Below are 24919 nucleotides of genomic sequence, written 5' to 3' on the forward strand. Positions count from 1 at the left end.
TAGATTAAAAATAATTTGCTTTAAATAATCATGTATTTTAAAACTATATGTTATATACGTTATAATGGCTATGCTCGAATAATCAAGCGACTTTTACGTACCAACGGAATATTTTGGGGTTAGATTAGCAAGGGCTCAGGAAGCAACCCTCTACAAATTTAATCATTGGATAATGGACAAATTTATATTCGTGCGTCTACTCGTTCCTGTTGGTAAAATGTCACCCTGTCTAAAATTATACTTAACGTGTACACGCTCCGATCCATCTGAAGTTTTCATTTACGATCAAGTCAAGTTTCTTAATAAAGAAATCTTCCCTTTAGTCCACGATTGTTCGCTTCATCGTGGAATAATTTTTCAAAGAAATTCTTTTGAGCGATAAAAATATATTTGTTCTTATATCTTGTTTGAAAAATGTTTATCGGAAAAATAAAGAGGGTGCAAGCGAAATTTTTGAAATTGAAGAGAGAAATGATTATTTAATATAATAAGATTAATATAAATATTAAAATTTTATTATCATTTCTGAATTTTAAATTCTATTTACACGATTTTAAATCAGAAATTTCATTTCTTGCACTATTCAATAATACAAAGAGGCCGTGCCTGGCCATCGCATTTAAACAAACACTTGAACCGTATTTATAAAAAGTATCCAATCCTAATATTTCATACTTATGAAGCTTTCGTACGTGTGATTCCTCACACGTTATTCGCGTTTTCTATTTTCTAAACGATTGGCTATCACGCGAAATACGCGATAATAGAATAAAAAACGACGAATGCATCATCACGAACGTGTCGAAAATTGTCATCGAATTGCTCTTTTTTCTTTCTTTTTTTTTTTTTTTTTTTTTTTAATCGATACGAACAATTTTGCATAAAACATATCGAATATCTAATGTGAACGGATACTTTTGGGATCAACCGTATATTCGAAGCCCGGAGGCGTTTGTACGTTCCCCGCTATATATATATGTATGTCCGAGAGGGTATACTTCCGCCTGATCGCCCACATACATTTTCGTTAAAACGCGTGTTCCGTTCGTTTCATTAATTTTAATGCCCGCCGAGCATTCTGTTCATTTCTGCGCAACATATGAATATGGGATTCGCCTATCTCTCTCTGTCTCCCTTTCTTCCCCTACCTCTATCCTCCACTCTCTCTCTCTTTCTCTCTCTCTATCAGCGAATAGCACACGCGAAATTCTGCGGTGTGCAAAATCTATTGGATTTTTCAAAATTATTAAGTCAATATAATTGGAAGGTTGGCAAGAGGAATACGAAGAATGAGTTTTTATTTGGGAAATATATCGATTTCGAGGGATCGAGAAACATCGATCCAATTTTCTTCTAAACCTTTCATCTTGGTACTCGACGAAATCGTTAATGTTTCGTTTCTTCGTCTATAAGTATCGTCAAGCAATAAAATACAAATATAAGAGAGAGAGAGAGAGAGAGAGAGAGAGAGAGTGGTCACCTTGAAACGAAAATTTATTATTCGTTTGTTCAGCCAATTGAACCTCATCTCTGAAACGATCTGTACGCGTATGAGGCCTGCGCGCCTGTATGTTACGAAATACGGATGTATAGGCCGGCACACACGCGCACAACACCGAGAGCGGTTTGGTTTTCCATGGCTGTGTCGACTACGTATGAGAGAGCAACGAGGTCGCTCATGCGAACACGGCCCCGGGTTGGTTGATATTAATTAATAATCAGAAACAGATGCGGCCTCAGTTCGCTCCTGGTTTCGCGCGAAGCGGCCCGCCACCCCTTCGAAACGATAATTATTTAAGTCTCTCTCCTCGCCTTCATCCACGGCCCACCTAACTCCATCCTTCTCCTCCTCCTCCTCCTCCTGCACGCTCCACACGCTCTTCCTCTTCCATTCGACTCCTCGTCGTCGTCCTCGTCGTTTTCTTCTTTCTCTTCCGCTACACTCGTCCACTGCCCTCGTCTCCTCTTCCTCTCTCTCTCTCACTCCTTCCTTCGTTCATCCAATAATCCTCTTTCTCTCGCACGCTCCATACATAGGGCTCGTTTTCTTTCTCTCGCCATCATTTCTCCACGCCTATCCCAACTACTGGATAGGCTTCTTCCTCTTCCTCGTGCACCTTCACCAATTTTCTCTTTCTATCTAATACTGTTTCCGTATCTATCCCACCATTGGGACCTGGCTCTTCCTTCTCCGTTTCTTCTCTCTCTCTTTCTCGCAAGTTTCTGCATCCATCCATCCTCCATGCTCTCGTCTCTTCCTCCTCTGCACGCGTACATCTTGCCTTCTTCCTTCTCCCGTTCCAACCATCCTTCTCCCCCCTTCCCCTTAGAAGTTGGCGGTGCAGCGCGGCTTCTCCGGGACGCCTAACGCGGCGTGCTAATTAAAGAGCATTCGCCTACGAATTTTACGCGGTTCTCGCTTCGTTACGCACGGCCCGTTTGCCTCGCCACCCTTTTCCCCTCGAGACCTTGTGCCACATTTTATTCTCGATTCATTTTCCGTTCGCGACCGATCGCGCTTCTCTCGAGACGGATCTCGCGGATCGTCGAGGGGCTGGAATTGGTTGGAGTCGGTTTGCGTTGTAGCGGGAAGGAGACGAGGTTGGAAAAAAAAAAAAAAAAAAAAAAGAAAAAATGGAGAGAGATCGTAAGATGATTCGGAATTATATAATAATGTTTCGATATTTCAAATCGTGAATTTATACAGTTGAAGTGATTAAGTAATAGAGGACCAATTTTTAAAAAATTTCTTTTTTAATCTTTATCGAGTATATTTAATATAGAGATTTCGAATTAACGAGTTACGATGTCGGTTGGGATGTGAATATTGGAATATTCGTTCGACCAATTTGTTTGTTCTCGTTGGTGACAAGATTTCCCCTAAAGATTAAAATTACGACGAGGATGGCGGAAGAAGTCGAAGATTGGTTATGAGAATAAATGAAATTAATATAAACTAAAGTCAAAAAGAAAATTAATATAAATTAAGGCCAAAAATGAAGAAAAATTTAAAGGAAGAGTTCCGGTTTTATCCTCAAGTAGTGAAGATACCTGGAACGATATACTCCCAAACAATAAAATCATAAATCATGCTTAATCTTCGAAGAAACGTTATAACGTACATGGTGAATGAACAAGTAACATAATATATAGAAACTGGAAGATTTTTACCAGGCCGATGATTCCACGATTCTATATCGATAGATAACGAAATGACCACGTTTCTTTGATCATTCGAGAATCGGAAGTAACGAACGAAATTTTTCTTTTTTTCGACGTGCAGATTGACGCGTGATTTTTCTGAAACGTGTAATGGAAATGAGGGACAGAGATAGAGGGGGAAAGACGAGAGAAATGGTAGGAAGGAGAAAGAGCGATCGGCGAATGATTCTCAATGAGTGGATCGAGGGTAAAGGGAGCGGTGCACGGGATGGAAGAAAAATAGACGCTGGATGATGAACAACGAGCCGTGTTTCGTCTCGCGAGATCGCGGTGGTTACGAATTACGAGGATCTGGGGCAGAACGACACGAGTTAAAACATTTCGAGTCGTGCTGGAAGAGGTCGAGACTGATCGAAACTCTTATCTTTCCCTCATTTTTGAACTCGATTATATCTTAATCGCGAATCACGACGATTCATCGAAATCAAGATTCCATTAATATCTCATAGGTAAAGAAAATTTATTTATTCGTAACAATAAGATGATCTTTTACCTCGCCTATTTATTTCTCAAAAAAAAAAAGAAAAAAATCATCGATATTTAATTCAACAAGCTGTACGTTTACATTTGCTGTAAATTGAAGTTATCCTAACGAAGAGCAATTTGAACGTAAAAACAATCGATGAAAATATGCGAGATATTTAGTAAATCCATCCTTACTGCTCGCTACTTTTACCTCGTCTATTTATTTCTCGAAAATACATCATATCTAAATCTAAAGCTAATCTAACAAGCTGTACATCTCTACTTGCTGTAAATCGAAGTTATGCAAGCGATGAAGAGCAATTTGAAAACGATGGATCGCAAAAGTAATCGACGAAAGTATGCGAGATTTTAGTAAATTCATTCTTACATCGATATTTAATCCAACGAGCTGTAAATACTACTTTCTGTAAAATGAAATTATCCCGTTCATCCTTATTCCTTACCTTCGTTCCACCTACACACACACACACACACACAATTCTCCAAAATTCCCTCGACTCGAAACTCCTAAACAAGGAATCTTCTCGCGGTTCTCAACAATCCATGTTTCCCGGCAATGCATCCGTAAACCAGAGAAAATTCATATGAAACTTACCGACAGAGGAGGGGATCATCGCCGGAAGTTTTTCACTGGAGCGCGCTAGAAGGAAAATAAGGAGAGGATCGTGGAAGGAATCGAGGGCGAAGGAAAGGGATGGCGCTCAGCCAGAGACGCTCTCCCAGTGTCTGCCTTAATATCCGCCACTAACATTATTTCATAAAAGTATTACTATAAATCCAAACTCGCGTTATTTAAGCACCGTGCCTCCTGCGAGGCATCTCTCTCCCTCTCCCTCTCCTTCCTTGTCGTCGTCTCCTGCCCGCAGACCGAGCCCAACCCCCTTCGCTCTCCTTACATTATACCGGGTGGAGGTAACTTTTGCCACCCTCTTTTCCCTCCGTCACATTAGAGATATATTATGCAGATAGTGGAGGCGCCAACCGGGGAGAAATGCGAAAGGAACTGCGGAAATTTAAAACTTTATTTACCCTACGCTGAACGATTTCGTTTCGCTCTCCTCCTCCTCTCTCGTTCTTCTTCATTCGCCTCGCCACGTTTTTATTTATTTCTTTTTCGTCGTTTTCCTTTTTTTTTCTCTTTTTTTTAACGGTGAGCGTATCGCGATCGACTTTTGCTTCCTTGCTTAAAATCGACATTCGAAAGCGTTGCGATATTTGTAATACATTTGTAGAAAAATCATAGCAATTATAGTATACATAGTTTCAGAGGATTTAATGATGGATAATAACAGGTTGATTTACGTAGTTCTAGAATTTCTATAAATTTCCATAAACAAGATCGACAGGAATCAGAAATAATTTGATCCTATGAAGGATCGTCGATTTCGAGCGTTTGTGAAGCCTTGTCGCCTCGAACGAGGGCGACGCTTAGCCACGATCGCGAGCGACGGAGGGTGAAAAAAACTCGAATGTCGTCCTTTTTACGAATTTTGTACGCGACAGTTATGCAGAAAAAGGGTCGCGAAGACGGAATGGAAGAGAGAATGGAAAAGGTAGGATGTCGCGTAAATCGGTTGTGATTAGTCGGTCCAAACTTTGCCCGATTTTTTTCCCTTCTTTTATCCATCATCCATCGTTTCCAACGTCGGCCAAAAAATTCTTTCCTCCGGAGAGAAAGAGAGAGAGAGAGAGAGAGAGAAGCAACGGGAAAGAATAGGATAAAAAGATTTCGTTCTTTGATTGCGGACCTTTTATTCGCTATGTACCTATGTATGGCGGTTTATTTTTACGACGTAAATGGAAGATTTCTCTTCTGGATGATTCGATTCTATCCTTGTGCAAATAAGTAAGAGGAATTAGGGAGATGAATCGAAATCTAATTTTTAGAATTTTGAAAAAATTCTCGTATTTCCTCTCTCCTTCTCTTCCGACGATCCTTTCGTCAAAAATTTCAATTTCACCTAAAAGTAGATCCATTTCGCGCAAAGAAGGAAAGATTCGCGATCTTACGGACGTATCTTCGCACAAAAGTAGCAAAAAAATTCTAATCTATCCATTCACACGAAACATTTCAAAGAATTTCAATCGCCCCATCCTCAACAAATTTCCAATCCGATCTATGATCCACACCCCCTCCCCCAAAAATCGATACGTCCTTGAACGTCGGCTCACTTTGACTTTCAAAGAAAGTCAATCCATGCCAAACCATTCAAGCACACACGTATCTTCTTCTCTATATTGCCCCTTACAAAAGTAATTAATAAACGAAAATTCTAATATTCGTTCGCACAAAATTAATCCAAATTTCAATGAATTTCAATCTTTAATATCCCCAACAAATTTCTAATCCCATCCCCCCTCCCGAAAATCGATTCGTCCTTGAACGTCGGCCCACTTTGCTCAAAGAAAGTGTCCACAGGTCGACGAGCAGCAGCGCGCCCGTACGTACTCACAGACACGCGTGAGTCCTTCACAAGCGACTCCCTCCCTCCCTCCTCTCTCTCTCTCTCTCTCCCTCCAAGCCTCCAAGTTTTTCTATGCCGGCCGTGTGCGCTCGCTCATTAATTTTTCACGCTCGTCCCAGTCTCCTCGCCCCCCCGAGATGAGAGGCTGGGCGCGGCGCGAGCGCGCGCTTTAGTCAGGAGTCCGCGCTCGGACCTTGAGCGGGCAACGAGGCGAACTCGCGCGAACGGGAATCGCTCGCTCGCACGAGCAACCCCATAAATATTGTAGCGACGCGAGCCGCGGGAGGGTTTTCTGACTCGTTGCCGCCAATACGAGCGCATTCACCATTCGCCTCTCAACAACCGACCAGCCCTTTTCTCGCGTCTGAAAAAAATGCTCGAATACCGCCGCATCCCCCCCTCACGCACGAGCAGTATAAAGCAAAACGAATTAAATACCTTTGCGCGCCTTGTTCGACTTCGACACCTTCTTTCCAGGATCACGTTTTAGTTTTAACTTTCGCCACCACGGCTGACTAGAATGCCAGACTATAGTTGTTTTGCATAAAATACCTTTAAGATTATGGGCGATTATAGTCGCTCTGCATAAGATGCCGCTGAGCTACTATGGACGATTATAGTTGTTTTGCATAAGATGCCATTAAGATAATACCTATATTTGCTTTCCATAAGATGAGATATTATGGCCGACTATAGTTGCTTTGCACAAGATGCGATTTAAATTATGATCGACTATATTCGCTTTGCATAAGATGCCATTGAGATTACGAGCGATTATAGTCGTTTGCATATTTTTGTAGTCATAGTAAGCGTTGTAAAATCGTTGCTGTAAAGAAAAGAAAAGAAAAAAGAATTATGAATAATATGTATCCTTTTCTTTTTTTTTTTTTTTTTTTTTAGCATCCGTCGCAAGCAAATATGTTTCCATTCGCATTTTTCTACGTGAAATATCTTGAAAGGAAAAACCTGACCATCCTGGGATCGAACCCATACGAATTTTAACGTCAAGTGCTTTCGTTTCCTTTCGTTTTAGGTTCCTTTTCCCCCATTTTATAGACGATGGGAGAGAGCGTTAAAAGCAGTTCCTGTTACATAAAGCGATATTTTCTATTTCCATTGTGGTTAGTCGAATATATATATATATATAAAAAGAAAAAAGAAAAGAGAAACTCATTTGATCGATAACACCACTGTTAATACTGTGACTGTTACGAAGATCATCTCTAAAATTCTTTTTAAAAACAATCGCAAAATAATAATCCACAGAAGAAGAAGAAAAAGAAGTCCACGAACGATTTACCGCGTTCTCTTTCCCACTGCGAAAAGAAGGGGTGTTAACGTTAACGAAGCGTAACTTCAAACTCAAGCCACCATCTCAATTTCGTTTCCACTGTCCACCAAGAAAGAATTACAAAATTTACCTTCGTACGTAAATTCGTTTCCGGAAGAAAGATCGACAGGAATACCTTGCGCGAACTCGACAGGAAACGCGAAGTAGTTGGAACAAGTTTAAACGTTTCCCTCTCTCTCTCTCTCTCTTTCTCTCTTTCTCTCCTCGTGTGCAATCGATTGTTCCGCCATATCGCGCGAACCCACTTCAAGGGGTAAGAAGGCACGCGTGAACGCCGCAACTGCAACCGGTTAGAGTGTGTTTAGAGAGCGTTAGAGAGAAGGAGAAGGAGCGTCCCTTCGAACGAATGTTCGTTGGCCACCCGTGGCTACAACCGTACAATATTTACGGAAACCGGCCACTGATTTTCGCTTAAATTAATTCGCCTCGTTGGGAATTCGAGGATACGCGTGCCCGTCTCAGCACGCGTACGCTTGAAAGCTAAGTCAGATCCGATAAATTCTTTATTCTGAACAAGCTTTACACAATATAGTATCACACATATTATTGTGCAATAATATTTTATTAATTATTTTGAAGAATTTTGTCGAAAATAAAATTTAAAATTATGTAAAAATTATTATTTTTTTTATCTTTCTTTCTTTCTTTCTTTCTTTTAATCATCTATGTTATTACGTAGAAATAAAAAAGTCGGATGAAAAAATTTGAAAAGAATATTTATCATAGAACGTTTTGTCGAAAATATATGTAATAGATTTTTCCAGGTTGAAAATTATTATTTTTGCACATCTTTTATTCTTTAATAATTCAATCGTCGTACGCGATGTTCGTTGTTAGTTAGGAATAATTTTGGACGAAGAGGAAATTTGGATTAGGTCTCGAAAAGGAACGTCACTTCTCTCGTTAATCTCTCGATCGTCCATACGATCCTTTCTCTCGAGGAATCGTTACGGCTCGCAATTTTTTCTTTCTTTCTTTCTCTCTTTCTTTCTTTCTTTCTTTCTTTCTTTCTTTCTTTTTTTTTTGGTGCAATCGGCAAGAAAGTAGGTAGCCATTATGGCAGATTAGTATTGTGATTGTGTAACTGACGTGATGTGACTCCATTATAAAGTGTACTCGCGCGTGTCGCATTATGTCAACGAAATACCATTCAATATAATCGTCGGCCTCCCCTCCTCCCCTCTCCTTCGTTCATAGCCAACGTGTCCCGACATTTGGCGCTCATCGACATTGAATTCGCGCTACGCGTCACCAGTAAAAAAGAAAGGAAATACGCAGAGAAATACGAACCGTGCATCGATCCATGCTTCCTCCGAAACTTTCTTCAATTTTTCTAGAAATATAATTTTTAACGTTTCAAAAATATCAATTAAAACGTTCAATTAAGAAAAAAAAAAAAAAAAAAAATTCAAATCCATCTCTTCGTCTCACAATTACACCACCCCCTTCCAAAACACCCCCAAATTCTCGTCTCGAAAAGCGTAGCCGACATTCGATCGAATTTTCGTCAATTACATTAAAATATTCCTACACGAAATATTCTCGAAACGAGGACGACCATCCCACCTTTTCCATCCACCCACCCCACCCCTCTTCTCGAAGCAGAGAAAACGGAGAACGAGGTTGGTTGGTGCAAAGCGTTACCAGCGATTATGGCGGCCTCGCTAGAGCATCCCCAAGCCAAGAGCTCGCCGTCATACAATTTATTGGTAAACTTTGCTAGCTTGTTAGAGGGTTACGTGCGCTGGGATAAGAAATATCTAGAGAGAGAGAGAGAGAGAGAGTGTGTGTGTGTGTGTGTGTGGTATTCAGCTCCGGAAGGGCCTACCACCTCCTCCTCCTCCTCCTCCTCCTCGCTCCTACGCTCGTGTTACCGACATTCTTTGTCGCTGCGCGCAACCAGCACCGCAGACAGTGTACCTGGAGCGGTAGGCTAGCAGCATCAGCAGCAACGGCAGACCCCCTTGGCTGTGTAGGGGGTTAGAATACCAGAGTTGCCTCCATCGGGCCACTGGTCTGCACCACTGGCTTCGACGCTCTGCCAACCACCGCCAACCTCTGCCCATCCCTCCCTCCACTCCCTCCCCCGTTCTCCTCGTCCTCGAGCCACCCCCCCCCAACCTTCTGCTCTTGGCGGACTCTCTGCCAAGAATATGAATATCACGCGTTGGGAAGGGATATAGCACGGTTTTCCACGACACGGCTCGCGCCTTTTCATCAGGCTAGGCACTATCTCTAGTCTGGTCCTGGATCAGGAAAACGCGTGGGACGGAGGTTTGTTTTTGTTGTTTCTGGACCTGGTTGATTGGGCTGGATGCCCGTCGCGTTTGTAGTCCGGTCGGGTTTCGATTCGCGGGCGGGAGGGAGTAACGGGGAGAGCAGGTTTGTTATTGGAAGGCGGGATTAACGTTGTTGAAAGAGTAACTGGTTAGAAATTTCGAGTTATATATCATAATTGCTTTTCCAACTAGGATAAGCAAACTTCGATTATATTTAAATTTCACCCATCACTGGGAAGAGTTGAGTGTATTTCCCGACAATATTTTTATTAGCTTCGCTCTCATCAGAGAAAAATAATTCCCCAGAATTCGAAATGAATTTATTTGAATTCGGAGGATCGATGTACTCGTGCAACACATTTTCACCTAATTTAGTTCCAATTGGCAGTAGACAAATTGAATTTTTGTCGAATTCTTTCCTTCTTGTTCGATCGCAACTCGACGCGACAATTAGAATCGTTAGAATCGAAATCGCGAACGCCTCGAGATATTTCGCAGCAGTCGTTTAACAGGTTATTGTATTAGCAGCTGCAATGCGGCAGTATTTCGCGAGAGAAACGAAGCGCGGATATATGCACAGCTATCTTTGTACACAACGGCACCAAGAACGTAGATACAAAGGGAAAGAGAGAAATCGCGATGCATTTATATCTACGTGTACAGCGTGTTTCAGCGTTACACCAGCGTTCAAACCTGTTCAAATGTCGCGACGAGAAGAACGAACGCTTGAAATTTGGAAAAAAGAAATCCCCTCTATTCTTCCTCTCCACTCCATTCTTTCCGAATAAACTCGCCTTTGAGAAAGATCAAAGGTCAAAGTGCTCTTCCAAGTTTTTAACTTTCAACGACGTAAATGATAAATTTGGAAATCGAGTTTACAAATACAGATTCTAGGAAAGATTTAAAACAGAAAGGATAGGAAAGAAATCGAAACGAACCGTCCCCCACCTCTGGAACACCTTGTACGCGCGCACGGTCAAAGGCGGATGAGAAGGTTGAAATTCCCTCGGAATTTCGCTGCCAACGGCCTCTCTCTCTCTCTCTCCCTCTTTCTCCGCGCGTTTTACTCGCACATAAGTGCACACAAGTATATAATACGAATAAGGAGGAGGAGTAGGGAACGGCGCAAGAAGGGGGACAACAATCATAACAATCTAGTTAAACGTTATAAGTGATATCTTGCGCTAAGAGGCGTGCCAACCGTTGCATAAAATCAAATTGTACGCCGAGCCGAGAAGTTATTGTCGTTTCTCACCCCCCTCGGCTCAGTTTTCGTCGTCGAAAATTCAGGGCTGAATCCACCCTCCGCCTCTTCCTTCCGCGACGCCTTTTTACCTCTCGAATTCGAAGTTTTTCATGCCAACCATCTTCCTCTCTTCCTTTCAATTCCAGTTTCCAAACCTTGTTTTTCTCGTGGACAAAAGTGTGAAAAAGGTGATGGCGAGGGTGGGTGGTTTTGATTCATCGTCGTCCGGCGATTGTTATTTTGTCCTTTGTTTGGTCGATTTTGTTTGCAGGGAGAGGAGTAAAGGGAGAGAAAGGATTTTGTGAAATTTTAATTTCGATGTACAGTTTGTTGGAGGATCGCAGCAGGTATCCAATCGATGGAAAATGCAAGAATTATCCCTTTCTTAAACATATGAAATTCCCACCATCTTTCGTCGCATCGATTTAATTATGAACCAATTGGTCCGATTATTAAAACGTAGAATAATCCAATTATCAATTCTATCCACGAACGAAATTCAAAAAGTGTCACATCTCCTTTCAAGTTTTATTCTTCAAATTTTCGATCCACGTTACGAACTTATTTATTTATTTAAACGTTAATTAAATGATTTTGCTCGATCGACCGATTAAAATAAACGCAAACAAGTAAGACGTGGAAAGAAGGAAGATGAGTCCTTTTGGGGTTGGATCGGAACGGATTGTTTCGAGAGGAGTAATATTCGATTGTAAGGGCGGAGAGAGAGGGAGAGAGAGAGAGGGGGATATCAACCTTCTCGATAGTCCTCGAGGCCGCGAGTAATTTCGAGTGATTTCAATTTCAATTTAACCCCTCAAGCCGATTTCGCGAGTTCTCCATTACCTTATTTCGAGGATCGACAGCAGAGACGCAATTATCGTTGACGGAATAGAAAGTCTCATTATGAATTCGCTTATCACGGGGGCCATTATGGAGAAAACGACTCGTGTGAACGTCTCTGTCTGATATTTCTTAATTCTTAATAGACGCGAGAATCCGTGATCTTTCTTTCACCCCGTTCAAACATGTCTTTGCATATTTTTGCGTGTTTATCACGCAATATCTTTTGGAAAAATTAATTACAAGGTGCGATAAGAAAAATTTCAATTCCTTTACAACAACAACGATTATGGTGGAAAAGCGAATATAACATTCACGAAAGTGGGCAAAATCTATGCCCACCTCTCAGAGAGAATCGATATCATCGGAGTAATTTACGATTTTCTGCTCTGTTAACTCGCAGCCAGTCGGCCATTGCTCGCTTTCATTTATCAAATTTAAGGGAAGATCATCGATATTCACAAATTTAAAAAAAAAAAAAAAGAAAAGAAAAGAAAAGAGAAATATAAATCTAATTTACCATCCATGAGTATCCATCCACTTCGATTTATTATTATTAACTCGTAACTTCAGGAACCAGTCCCCTACGATTCTACGATTAAATTACACGTGAAATTATCGAAATTCCCAGACCATTAAAAAAAAAAAAAAAGAAAAGAAACTCGTCCAAAACAGGGAAATTCGATAGAAAGAGGAGGAAGAGAAGAAGAAGAAGAAGAAGAAGGAGAGAGAGAGAAAGAGAGAGAAAAAATATAATCCTCGTAGGGAGGCTGGAAAGGTGAAACGTCTTCGTTAAAAAAAGGATGCCCGTGGGGCAGAGTTAAAACGTGGCGGAATCAAAGGATCGATTAGAATCGGGGCCTCGCCGCAGGATTTCTTGCGTAATTCGAAGGGAACCTCTCTGCTTCTTCTTCGAGGCTCACTCTCGTGAAAGGGAAAAAAAAGGACGGAGAAAGAGAAGGAGAGGAAATAGGGAAACGCGCGCGCGAGGGAGAGAAGTCGAGGTGAAAAGAGTCACCCTCTTTGTTACTTGCGACTTCTCGCATCCCTCGATTTAAGAGGAACAACCTTCCCGAAGGAAATTCAATATTTTGACTATCGAGTTTCCACGAACAGAGATAAATTTCTCTCTCTCTCTCTCTTTTTCTAATCTTCTCCTTCCTCCTTCCTTCTATTTTCGAGGGAGCAAAATCGATGGGGTAGTTTTTAGAATCGTCCACAATCGATCCGAGATGAATAATCGTCGAGAGAACACGCCTCTCTCCAATCACTCTTTATCCAGTTTTTGACTTCGCAGGGATCCTTTGTGGGCGATCTCCCGCGTGCCGGATCTCACCTGTTGTCACCTTTCCCGACATTTTTCCAACAAGCCTCTTAAAATATCGATTAGATTGTTGTTCCCGATCGAAACGTACGATCACCCCTCTTTTTCATATTTTTTACTCGCGAAACTCAAGAATTTTAAATTTTACCTCTTGGAATACGTGATTGTATAAAAATTTATTCGAGCATCTTTCACTCTTTTTCGTAAAATCCACAAGAAACTTTGTAAAGATGTAAAGACAGTCTACGAGTTATCCGTTTCAAAAGAATATTATTATACTTATATTTCGTAAAGTATTCGATGCTTTTATTATCAATTTCAAAAAAAGATTACACTTATTTGATAAAATAAGCTTCGATACTTTTGTGAATAAACTAAATTCTGCTAAGATATAAAGACGGTTTATGAATGAAAATTATATTATTATTTCATAAAGACTCGATTTTACGAATAGACGAATACTAAATTCTGGCGAGGAAAAAGGAATCAGTTCTCACGAGCGGTGGACGCGAACGAGTAGAATCGATTATTTAAAATCGGGCAATCGATCTTGAGGATTCCGGCCGGGTTAATAAAGAGTGGAAGAAGGTCCCACGGGGCGAGGTGCAAACACGAAGAATAGGATCGACCACTGGGACGAACACCGGGATGGGCGTGGCGGGAAAACATGCGATCACAATGTTGGTCCAACTACACGACAATTATCGTGGCCGGTGCCCTTTATAATTAACAGGAACCCCTTTTTTCTCGCCGGCCACCTATCCGCCATCTTTTCGACGCCCCACCGCGACGATCCAGTCGATTAATCCACTCTCGTCGTCCATCTTTTTCCCCTTTTCGATCGTCTTCTGGTGCCCGAATCTGGTTACTGTAACCAACTCGAACTTTTTTAACTCGCTTCTCTTCTATTCCCGATTACGTGCTGTGACATTGTGTGCCGCGTCTCGTTCGAGCATTGTTACTGCTACAGTTTTCTTTCTTTTCTTTTTCTTTCTTTTTCTTTCATCTTCAAAAGAAGAATTGGATCGAGTTGACGAATTGATGTTTGGGGAGATTTGTAAAATTCGAATGGAACGTTCGAAAGGATTTTCGAACGAATGGAATATAACAGATATAAAAGTATCGATAATATTTTTCACAAGTTGAATGTAAAATAAGATCGAACTTTAATCTTCGAAGAGAATAAAACGGGCACCACCACCCTTTCCTCGATCTGTATTTTATTTAATAGAATTCACTCGGCTCGTCCCTTTTCCGAAATTTTAAAAATTTTCTCCCAAATATTCGCCTCGACTCGAAAATACGGTGGTACAAGGAAAATTCGCATCGCCACGTTTCGAAAACGGGAGAAAAAGGAGGGAATAATAGCGAGAGAGGGGCGAAAAGTGATGTTTCGACGCGAAAAAGCGTTTGGAATAAGAGAGGTTTGAAAGGCGGGGAGGGGAGGGGGGGGGGAAATGTGCGCTACTTCCGGAGCGCAGCGGGCTCGCCCGGCATGGCCCATTGAAAGTTGACCAAACGCCACAATGTAATTCGAGCCAGGGTCATCGTGCTAACGTGCTAACGCGCGCTAATGCGCCCTTAACGAACCCCTTAATCCAATTTCGTTCAAAGTAACGAAATTATGTGGCAGCGAACCGGAAGCTGCGCCCGCCACAGCTTACTCTGACCGCCACTGCCTCTCCTCCTCCTCCTCCTCCCGTTCCACGATTCGAACACCATCGCTCCCCTTCTTTTTCTCCTCCACAATCTTGTCTTCGTCGCGCCTCGTCAATGACACGTCGTTCGCCGTCAAATGCTAAATTGTGTCTGTTTTGTATCGTTGGAAAGAACAATTTTTCTGGAATTCTTACCTTTCGAATATTTCAACGATTCGAATATTCTCACCTTACCTTCTTTTTCTCGTCCAATCTTGTCTTTGTTGAACCTCGTTAATAAAACGTTGGCCATCAAATGCTAAATTGTGTCTGTTTTGTATCGTTGAAAAGAACAATTTTTCTGGGATTGTTACCTTTCGAATATTTCAATATTCAACGATTCGAACACTCTTGCTCCCTCTATCATGTTTTTCTCGTTCAATCTTGTCTTCGTTGAACCTCGTTAATAATACGTTGGCCATCAAATGCTAAATTGTGTCTGTTTTGTATCGTTGAAAGAAACAATTTTTCTGGAATTGTTACCTTTCGAATATTTCAACGATTCGAATATTCTCACCTTACCTTCTTTTTCTCGTCCAATCTTGACTTCGTTGAATCTCGTTAATGAAACGTTGCCCATCAAATGCCCATAAATTGTGCGTGTTTTGTATTATTGTCGTGCTATACTTTTCGAAAGAAACAATTTTTCTGGAATTGTAAATATTTCGGTAAAATGTTACCTTTCGAATGTTTCAATATTCGAACGCACGTGTGTTCTTCTTTTCCAATTTTTCGTCCCAAGATACGAAAAATGATCTGTCAAACAACAAGTGACTCAACGTCTACTATCTCGAACTTGTTTGTGTCGAGTTCCATCGTAAAGAAAAAAAAAAAAAAAAAGGAAAGGAAAGAAAAAATTGTCAGAGAAATATCGTTACATCCGAGCTTGGTCCCATAATATTCGAAGGGAATCGAAATTATCGGGATGGGATCTCTCGAGATAAAGCCTTACAAGAGTGACTACCGTCTATTTAACAGTCATGGGGTTGGTCCATATGTGCCCTAGGACGCCACCAAGGAGGATTGTCATCAGGGAGATACGTTATCTCTGTGCCACGCGTTCCTATCTATCTCTCTCTCTCTCTCTCTCTCTCTCTCTCTCTCTCTCTCTCTCGTTGGTTGGTTGGTTGGTTGGTTCGTACGCCAGTCCCTCTCCTGCTTCATGGCCTGTTCGTGTGATAATAGAGATGTCATTCTGTCTGTGCTTTGACAACCCCATAACACGGGCGTTAGCTCGTCTGAAACCGTGTAGTGTGGCAACGTGTTCCCCGGGGATCTTGGAAAATTGTCGTTGCACGCCGCGGTTTCGCCCTTTACCCGCCGGATGAGTTTCCGTTTTGTGGAAACGGAAGTGTTACGGCTATGCTTTCTCGCGCATCATGCTCGCGTAATTGATAATCCTTTTGTTCGACAGACCGAATAATGGCGGTCACGTTGTTGAAATGGAGCAGATAATATTGGAATATTTCTTGGAATTTTTTAGTATTTTCCTATTTTGGAAATTGCGATTCCTTTCGTTCGATACAAAATTTGATGGAAGAGTAAACGAAACGAAAAGTGGAACCAAAATTTTAACACGGGATATTTATTTCTATTCTAGAAATTGGCTGAAGGTTCTGGAAAATTTCGATCGTAATCGATACAAACTTTGGATAGCATACCTCGTATTGTATAAATCTTCGTATACGCCTAAAATTTTGCATTTGCGATTCATCTCTATTGTCACAAATTTCGGAAAATTTCTTCTTCGTCTTAGAAAATATATAATACAAATTTTGGAATAAAAATTTAATCTAACTTTTAAGCAAAAATATTTCACACCACCTATCGGAAAAATCGTGATAATTTGAAACGATATTTATATCGCAAAATTTATATAAACTTTTCAGGGGAGATATTGGAAAAATGTAGTAGTAATTTCAAAATGGATGGATGGCAGGGTGGTTATAACAGGGGATCATTTGTGCGAGTTAACGCGATGATCGGAATGACCGACACGCGCGGCCAACTATTTAAGATTGAGAGGATAAGGGAGTCACGTGGCGGGGTCAGGGTCCATGGGATATTTATCGAGAGGATATCCCTCTCTCTCTCTCTCTCTCTCTCTCTTCCCCTGCCTTCCATCGCCTCGACGTATTGCTTTTTAAAGGACTTTAAAAACCGGCCTTATCGGATCCTCGACACTCGACGATGAATCGTCGCACGATGGCGACTCGTGTGCATACCCCCTCGCGCATCCACTTTTCCTCTTTGTTGGCCCGTCAACATCCTCGAGTGCTCTCCTTCCGCCGTTCGCCTCTACTACAATTCTCCACTCCTAATTTCGTTCCTTCGTCGCACGAAGACCAAAATATTTCGTTTGCTTCGCTTTCCACAACGTGTACGCGAAACAAAATTTCCGAAGGAAGCAACGCTTCAACAAATCACGTTATTCGTAATATTCGTAATAGCGTCGATTTGGAGGAAACAATAACATTTTTTGTTCAGCATGCAACAAAAGTATCGCAGGATGATAAGATAGAAACAATCGAAATAAAAAAGATACAAAAATGATCCAACAACTAGACGGAACAAAGTTCTCATTGCGAAGATTTCAACGCGATATTAAAAAAAATTCGCGAAATACAGAAACATTGTACACGGTCGGATACACGAAGGGGGACGATATTACAAAATTATCGGTATACGTGAATGTTATCGGTGCCTAGGAGGCGCAGAGCGGGGCGCGTAGATACACGAAGCGATACGCTCGGTCGGTATAATAGAGGCGATCGGACCCTGAAATGCAAGTTCCCCATAGAATAGATTTCCCTCGTGCAGGTCTCCGAGATAATGCGATAACCAGGTTTACTGCGCGGCTACCGGCGTGGCCGCGATCGATACCGCGCCCTGCAAATAAATCGTCCACGCCGGCGAAAAACGCCGCCCGATCGCGGTGAGATCAATTTTCCCTGCCGCTCCCATCCTGCTGAAACTCGATTCGAAAACTCTCTCTCTCTCTCTCTCTCAGGCAACAAAACTCCTCTCCTCAATTCGAGAGGAAGAGATTCGTTCGCGAATTCGTCAGATTAGAGATTTCGAAAGAAAATTTACCCCTCAATTAACGATCCTTTCGATCAACAGGACGATCGGCTCGTACCATCCATGATAATCCACGCTTCTTTAACACTAAACCTACCACGCGCGGTCGTTTTTGAAATTTCGTTTAGAATTTCTTGTATACAAAGTTACAATTGTATACAAGTTAGATACAACCTATTCTTCAATATTCACAACTTTCTGTATTGTTTACTTTACGAATCCAATTATCTAATATCGCTTTCCATATTAAGATGCAAATGTTCCTTCGCATTTGTCGATAGGTTTAGTGTTAAATTTCGAACAGCGTTGGAAAAAATCGCATTCCCCGAGAAACGAAACGAAGAGAGGAAGAAGAAGAGGAAGAAGCAAAAGGGAAAAGAGGAATTTCTTACAGACTTCCGAGAGAGAGAGAGAGAGATCGGGGTTATTATTATTGGCGGGGAATAGTTTTTTTTCGAAAGGAAACGGTGGTACCCACGATCGGGTGGCCGTGTCGATAATATCGGCAAGTGGAGCGGAAGATATGGCAGGAGAAAAGCGTGGAACAAAAAAAAAAAAAGAGAGAAAAAAAATCACGTGCGCCGAGTGGCGTCGAGGCGGGGTGTCCCCGTGCAAGTTTTCGTGATGCCCCCCCACGGGCATCGTGGGGCCACGACGGGGGCGCCGCTCCTGGACCCTGTAATTTGAAATCTTCGTCGCAGGGAGGGGAAACAAGGCTGGCACCCCTCACGGCCGCAGCGCCTCCCCGCCTTATTCTTCGGCGACAATGCAGCAAACTCACGAGAAATTCACCCTGCAATCAGCCGCCAAGAAGTCAAACGTTCTCAGGGAACGTGCGCCCTGCTTCCTGCTATGGACCATGGAACCGGCAATCGCGTCTTTGTTAAGTCCCGGGGAAACGATTTGCGCCGATTGTTAGTTTCGTTCGTTCGAGAGAGAGAGAGAGAGAGAGAGAGAAGGGGGGGAGGGAGAGAAGGAGAGAGGAACTAGCTCGAGGCGGCTAGAGTTTAATTTTGCGCAGTTAGGTGTTGTTAGGTGTTATTGGGTGTTGTTAGTTTGATCGTATGGGAGGGAAAGAGGGAGGAACGAGATGTAAAAAAATTTATAAGTTTGCGTTGCTTGATTGATCTCGTCGTTGAAAAGACGAATCTTTTTTTTCTTTTTTTTTGGTTGTTTTTAATAGAAAGGTTTCAGCTCGTTCTCGTCGACTTCCACAATTATCGTATCACACGATTCGTAATAAGTATGTAATAATTTTAACGATTCGATATAGATACACGTAGAGATCCATTTGATGATTCGTAGGTTCCAAAGAAAATTAATCTTAAGAAAAGAGTGTAACAGCAATAGCAAAGAGAATAATAAACAGGAAACAGATAAAATCCATCTTCGTTGAGTTCTGCGATATTAATTATACTTTTACTATTCGTAGAAAATCTTAATCTTAGAAATCAAAACGAAGAAGAGGAGGAGGAGGAAGAAGAAAAAGATGAAACTAGAAACCGGACAACAGAGCGGAAGAAATTTCTGTTATCCTTGGAGGGCAGCAGAAAGTGAGCAACGAGAGAGCAGTACTCGAAAACAGACTATCCTCCCCCATTCGTGGATGCGCTACACACGTGAAAATATTCGCGAGGCGAGCCATAAGGACGGGATCCGAAGATGTTGTCGGCGAGATGAAAGGGTCATCCCTCTGTACGGGATCGTCGTCAAAGGGACGACGCGTGTCTGGTCCCCCGCTGTGATTTTCACTCGACTGCTCGTCACCGTCGTCTCGCCTTGGTCCCCGATCCGATGTGTCGCGTGTTATTGCCGCTCCTCGTCCGGTTAATAATACGTCTCCTCGTCTTTTTACACCACTACCGGACCTGCCTTCCACCACCGTGGCCCACCGTCTACACAACAAAGAGAATTCCTTCTCTCTTTTAAACACCCCCGTTTAACGATCCAGAGCAGGGCCGACTACTTCCATCTAGTGTTTTTTTTACGCGTTACCATTTTGCAACGCGTCTCGTCGCACGCCGCCTTTTTCTCGAATTTGCGAAGATGGATGTGCGCTGGTTCCATAAAATATTCTCTCTCGCTATTCATCTCCTTCTCGTTGATTCGCGACCGGTGAATGGTCACATTTGGGAATGAATTATTTTCCACGTTGCGAAAGGATTTTTCACAACAGAATCTAAAAGTAGGATTTTTTTTTTCAAAGCAATATCTCTTTATATAATAGTAATTTTTTTCCCGCGCGTCGAAACTAATTTTTATTATATTTCTATATTCAAAACACGAGTGTTCTTAAACTCTCGAAATCTAGATTACTCGTGTAATACTCGTATTTAATAATCATATTTTATTCCATTGAAACAGGAAGACAAAACAACAGTTTTGAAAAACTTGTGTTATCATTCATCGACCCATCTTTCGTTTCGTTTCCATAAATAAATCTATTAATCCGCACAAGTAAATTTCACCGGAGAACAGAACAGAACACATAACTGAACGGGTTTACACCGGTAGCGTTAATCCTATTCGCGTTGTTCTTTCTAGCAGATGGCGCGCGAATAAGCGGCGTTCGCAACATGCAGAAATTACTCTACGCGATCGACTGAGTGCGAAACGACGAGAAAAAATAAGAGCGAAGGAAACGGAGAAACACAGAGTGGATAGAAAAAGTATTTGCATACCATTGTGTTTATTATTATTATTATTATTAATATCCGAGTATATATGAAAATAAAATATGTTTCTAAAACATTTTACGACATCCTTTTCATCGGAGAACATATATCATCAAAGTATACAACTTAATGATACGAAATTTAAAGATATCAATGAATGAACAAACAAATTATTTCCATACACACACACACACACACACAATATATATATATATATCTGATGATATAAAAATTTAATATAAAAACGACGAGAATTTAAGAGTAGTCAGAATTACCAATTGATTAATAAATTACGTATTTACCTTCGCGCGATTCCCGATACTATATATAAAAATCCTGCAGAACACGGTTAAAAAGAGAGAGGAAAAAAAAGAAAGAAAACTGTTCATTGGAAAACAAGCTGTGTACATGCAAATACTTTTTTGTACCCGTTGTAGCATAGAGAGAGAGAAAGAGGGAAGAAACAAGAGAAAGAGAGAGGAACGAGCAGAATTGGAAACACTCTCTTTCTCTCTCTCTCTCTCTTTTTTATCCTTTCAAAGCGCGGAGGAGGACAGAGTATGCGGAGCGGGCAGCATGTGCGTGAGGCGTTTTTAACGCGTGTTACCCGGCGGAACCGCAATCCGCTTTTGCGGCGGCGGTTTGGCCTGGCCCACTGGTTGCCAGTTCCGGTAACGCGCTTTGGCGCAAACTGGCGGCCACGGCTGATTTCGAAATTGCAAAACATTTTCACACTCTTATGGTTTTCGACGCCACCGCCACCACCGCTGCACTCGTTCGCTCGCCTCTCTCTCTCTCTCTCTCTCTCTCTTCCTCCGTTTTTCGCTCTGCCTCTCTGCTTCCTGGTTACCGCCTCATCCTACCGTTGTTATCCTCTCTGCACATTTTTTTTTTCCCTCTTTTTTTTTTCTTTGTACTCGTTTTCTCCCTCGTTTTTTTTTTCCCCATTGCACTCGTTTCGTTTGTATCCTCGTAATTCCCGCGGTTTTGACGCTCCACGTGAAAGCCGGCGCGGAGAGACAAAGCGGAATATCCTGGATTCGGCGAACGACGTTTTGATGGGATGGATGGAAAGGAGAGCAATCGAGGGTGCGACGAGTGTAATTGTTTCGGTGTCTTCGATTCTGTTTCTGTTTATTTTTGTCAAGAGTTTGTAGAGGGGAGGGAGGGGGGTTTTCTTGAACTCGACGAAATTTATGGTAATTTTTTGCTGCAATCCTCCAAGCGTTCGACATCTTCTTTTTTAATCGAGTATCCGTCATCTTTCGATTCGCTTGGATGGAATTCGCAGAAAAGTTGTCGAAAGCTCGAGATCGATGAATTATTTCGTTAAATTTGTTTCTCTCCGAGAAATGATTGGTCTAAGAGAGGGTGGAACGAGATTAAAGCGAATCGTATCATCGATAATCGTCGGGGTAAAAGAAGCAAAATAGTGGCGCGAGTCACATGTCCCGAGCTATTTCTTCCGTCGAATTACGCAGAGAAACCGATCACCGAGGACACCCGCCGGGCTCACATTCCGGAATAATTTAATGGCACACGACCCTCTACGCGCCTCTTGTTCCCGCGATCCGAATTTGCTTAAACGCGTCACAATTAAACGGGAGATCATACCTGCTCACACCGTAACGAAATTCAAACCCTCGCGAGATTTCTGCTTTTAAATCGCGATACACCGTTCATTAATTGTTCATCAATTTTTTCAAACCTCGATTTTAAAAAGAAATTTCGAAGCGAGAAGTGTCTCCAACGATCGATCAATTTCCCCAATAATATTTCGCGTTTAATTCAACGTAATTCGACGAGATCGACGAATCTTTCACCTCGTACTTCGTTAACCAACTTCAATGAATCCCTCGCTCCAAAGACGAGGCGAAACGACGAGGCCACCAATTTTCCACGATGAAAAAGAAAGAAGGAAAAAAAGTCCGCGGATCGTCGTGGTCGGAGTATCGGCGACCCGATTTCTTCGCGTGGCGCGTGCAAAATTTACCCCCGAGGACGGCCGATTCGAATCACTGACTCCGAAAAACGATCCTTCTCGTTGAACGTGTGCGTGTCGGCAAACAGAATCGCTCGGTGGAACGGTTTTGGTTTTGCGTCCAGCCTCCGGCCCTTTCGTCTTTTCATCCCTCCCCCTCCCCCTTATTTTCTCTCCTTCTTTCTTTCGAATCGATCGGTTGCGCGCACGTCAATGGCAACAACTCTTTTTCGCGGACAACGATTTTTTTTCGAAATCCCTCCTCTCTCTCTCTCTCTCTCTCTCTGTCTGCGCGCGCGTTTCGTTTTCCGTTTCAGCAAACCTCGATAAACGGCTCGTGTCAAAATGTTACTTGCCTCGCGGGGATGGTGGGGAGGAGGGGGAAGGGGGGAGGTGGTGGCCTTTTGCGGCCATTTTGCATGGAGCGCCGGTATGGAAAAGTGAGGATAATTGACGAATGAGGATTTTCAAACTTGGCTCCCTTTCTCTCTCTTCTCTTTTTTCTTCCCTTCTCGAGAGAGGAGCGCAACGGAGTCAATTTCTCTTCTTCCGTTTTTTGTTTTCGAAAGGGGAGGGAAGGAGGGGAGTGGTTCTCGATCGGTTAATTAATTGTTAATCGGCGGAACAATTGTTCTTGCGCGAAGGAGATATCCTCGATGAAGGTTGAAACAATCAGAGGGATGTTTAATCGTAAATATTTTCTACGTATTTGAACGCGTATATCTGAACGTTTTCCATTGTTCGTTGTCTTTGGTAACGGAAATCCACCAAATAATTGTAGTGTGCTTCAATTGGCCAGGAACGAGATCAATTATCATCGTACGAATAATAACCGTCATTTAATCGTTGCTTCGAATAAAGTTATTTACCAAAAAAAAAAAAAAAAAACGATCCTTTCTCAACTGATTAATGCCCAAACTCTGATCCACTGGAAAAAAATCGATCAAAATTATTGAATTATCGAATTAAATCAATATTTGACTTCCTCAAAATCGCCGCACCAACGATAATAATAATTCTACGCTTGCTTATTCCTCCTTGATCCATATTTAAAAATTCCAAAATGACGATAATAATAATAATAATAATAAGAAGCAAAAGATGAAAACAATGGAAAAGACGAGAAGAGAAAAAGGAAGAGAGAGAGAGAGAGAGAGGAAAGAGACGAGATGCGAGAGAGGAGATGGATGGAGGGAAAAAGAGGGAAAAAGCGAATTCGTGGCATTTGGTCCGGATTGGACGTCGGTTAACGCAGCGGGGTTGCCGCGGACGCCTCGTCGGACACATTGAGGCCGCCCGTTCGACTTGATAATCGCTTGCCATTCATACACTTTTCATTGGATTGCGATTGAGCATTAAGAAACCTGAAGAGAGGAGGGAGAGAGAGAGAGGGAGAGAGGTGGAGACCGGTACGCGTATTAGCATTAGGAGGCATCATCTCGAGTGTAAACACTGCATGGGCACCGCGGATTTAGTCACAGTCTAGCGCCGCGGGACGTCGCCCCTGACATTATCGTCCCTCCTCCCTTTCGATCAACCTATCCCCTCCCTTCGTGTCGTGAAACTCGTGCTCGCCGAGTTTTCGCTCTTTGCGGCTTTCGTTCCAACGTATTTACACAACTTTCGTAATACGGTATTTTTCGATCGATTTAACAACGGTGCAAGTTTTCAAGCAAAAAAGAGTTTTAATTTTCGTTTCGTGTAACGAGATTGTGTAAATCCGTCGAGAAATTTGGACAGAAAGGAGGAAGAACGGTATATATTTATTTTGGTAATGTTATTGAGTTGTTGTGGAAAAAGGTCTCGCAGAGGTGGCTATCTACCGCGTCGAGAACGATGATCTGGTATTTAAAGGTCGATGCGTCGGAGTCGGAGAATTTTAACGCATCGACGTGGTAGAAAAATTTCTTTATTTCTCGTAATAGTAGGATAGTTTGATTTATAAATGCGTAAAATTTTTCCAGAGTTAAAAAACATAGTAAAATACAATTTGTTCGGTCTTGGATGATCATCTTAACGTAATGAAAATAATTTTGTACGATTTTTCGAATATTTAAATTGTAGCTCTTCTATTACAATTGGTGTCAGATTGGTGTCTGAAGCGTCTGAAGTGGAGAACAAAGGATCCCTATTTGCTCCTTGTGCACTTTCTGCTAAAAACATATGTATAATTATGAATATTTACTAACTCTCGCATCAGAATTATGAGACTGAATGATGTGTATTAGACGTTGTGAGTGTAAGTCTTTTTACTTATGCCATGTGGATGTGA

Source organism: Apis florea, unplaced genomic scaffold, assembly GCF_048593485.1.
Source record: "Apis florea isolate Af1SG1 unplaced genomic scaffold, ASM4859348v1 contig_3496_pilon, whole genome shotgun sequence".
Classification (NCBI taxonomy): Eukaryota; Metazoa; Arthropoda; class Insecta; order Hymenoptera; family Apidae; genus Apis; species Apis florea.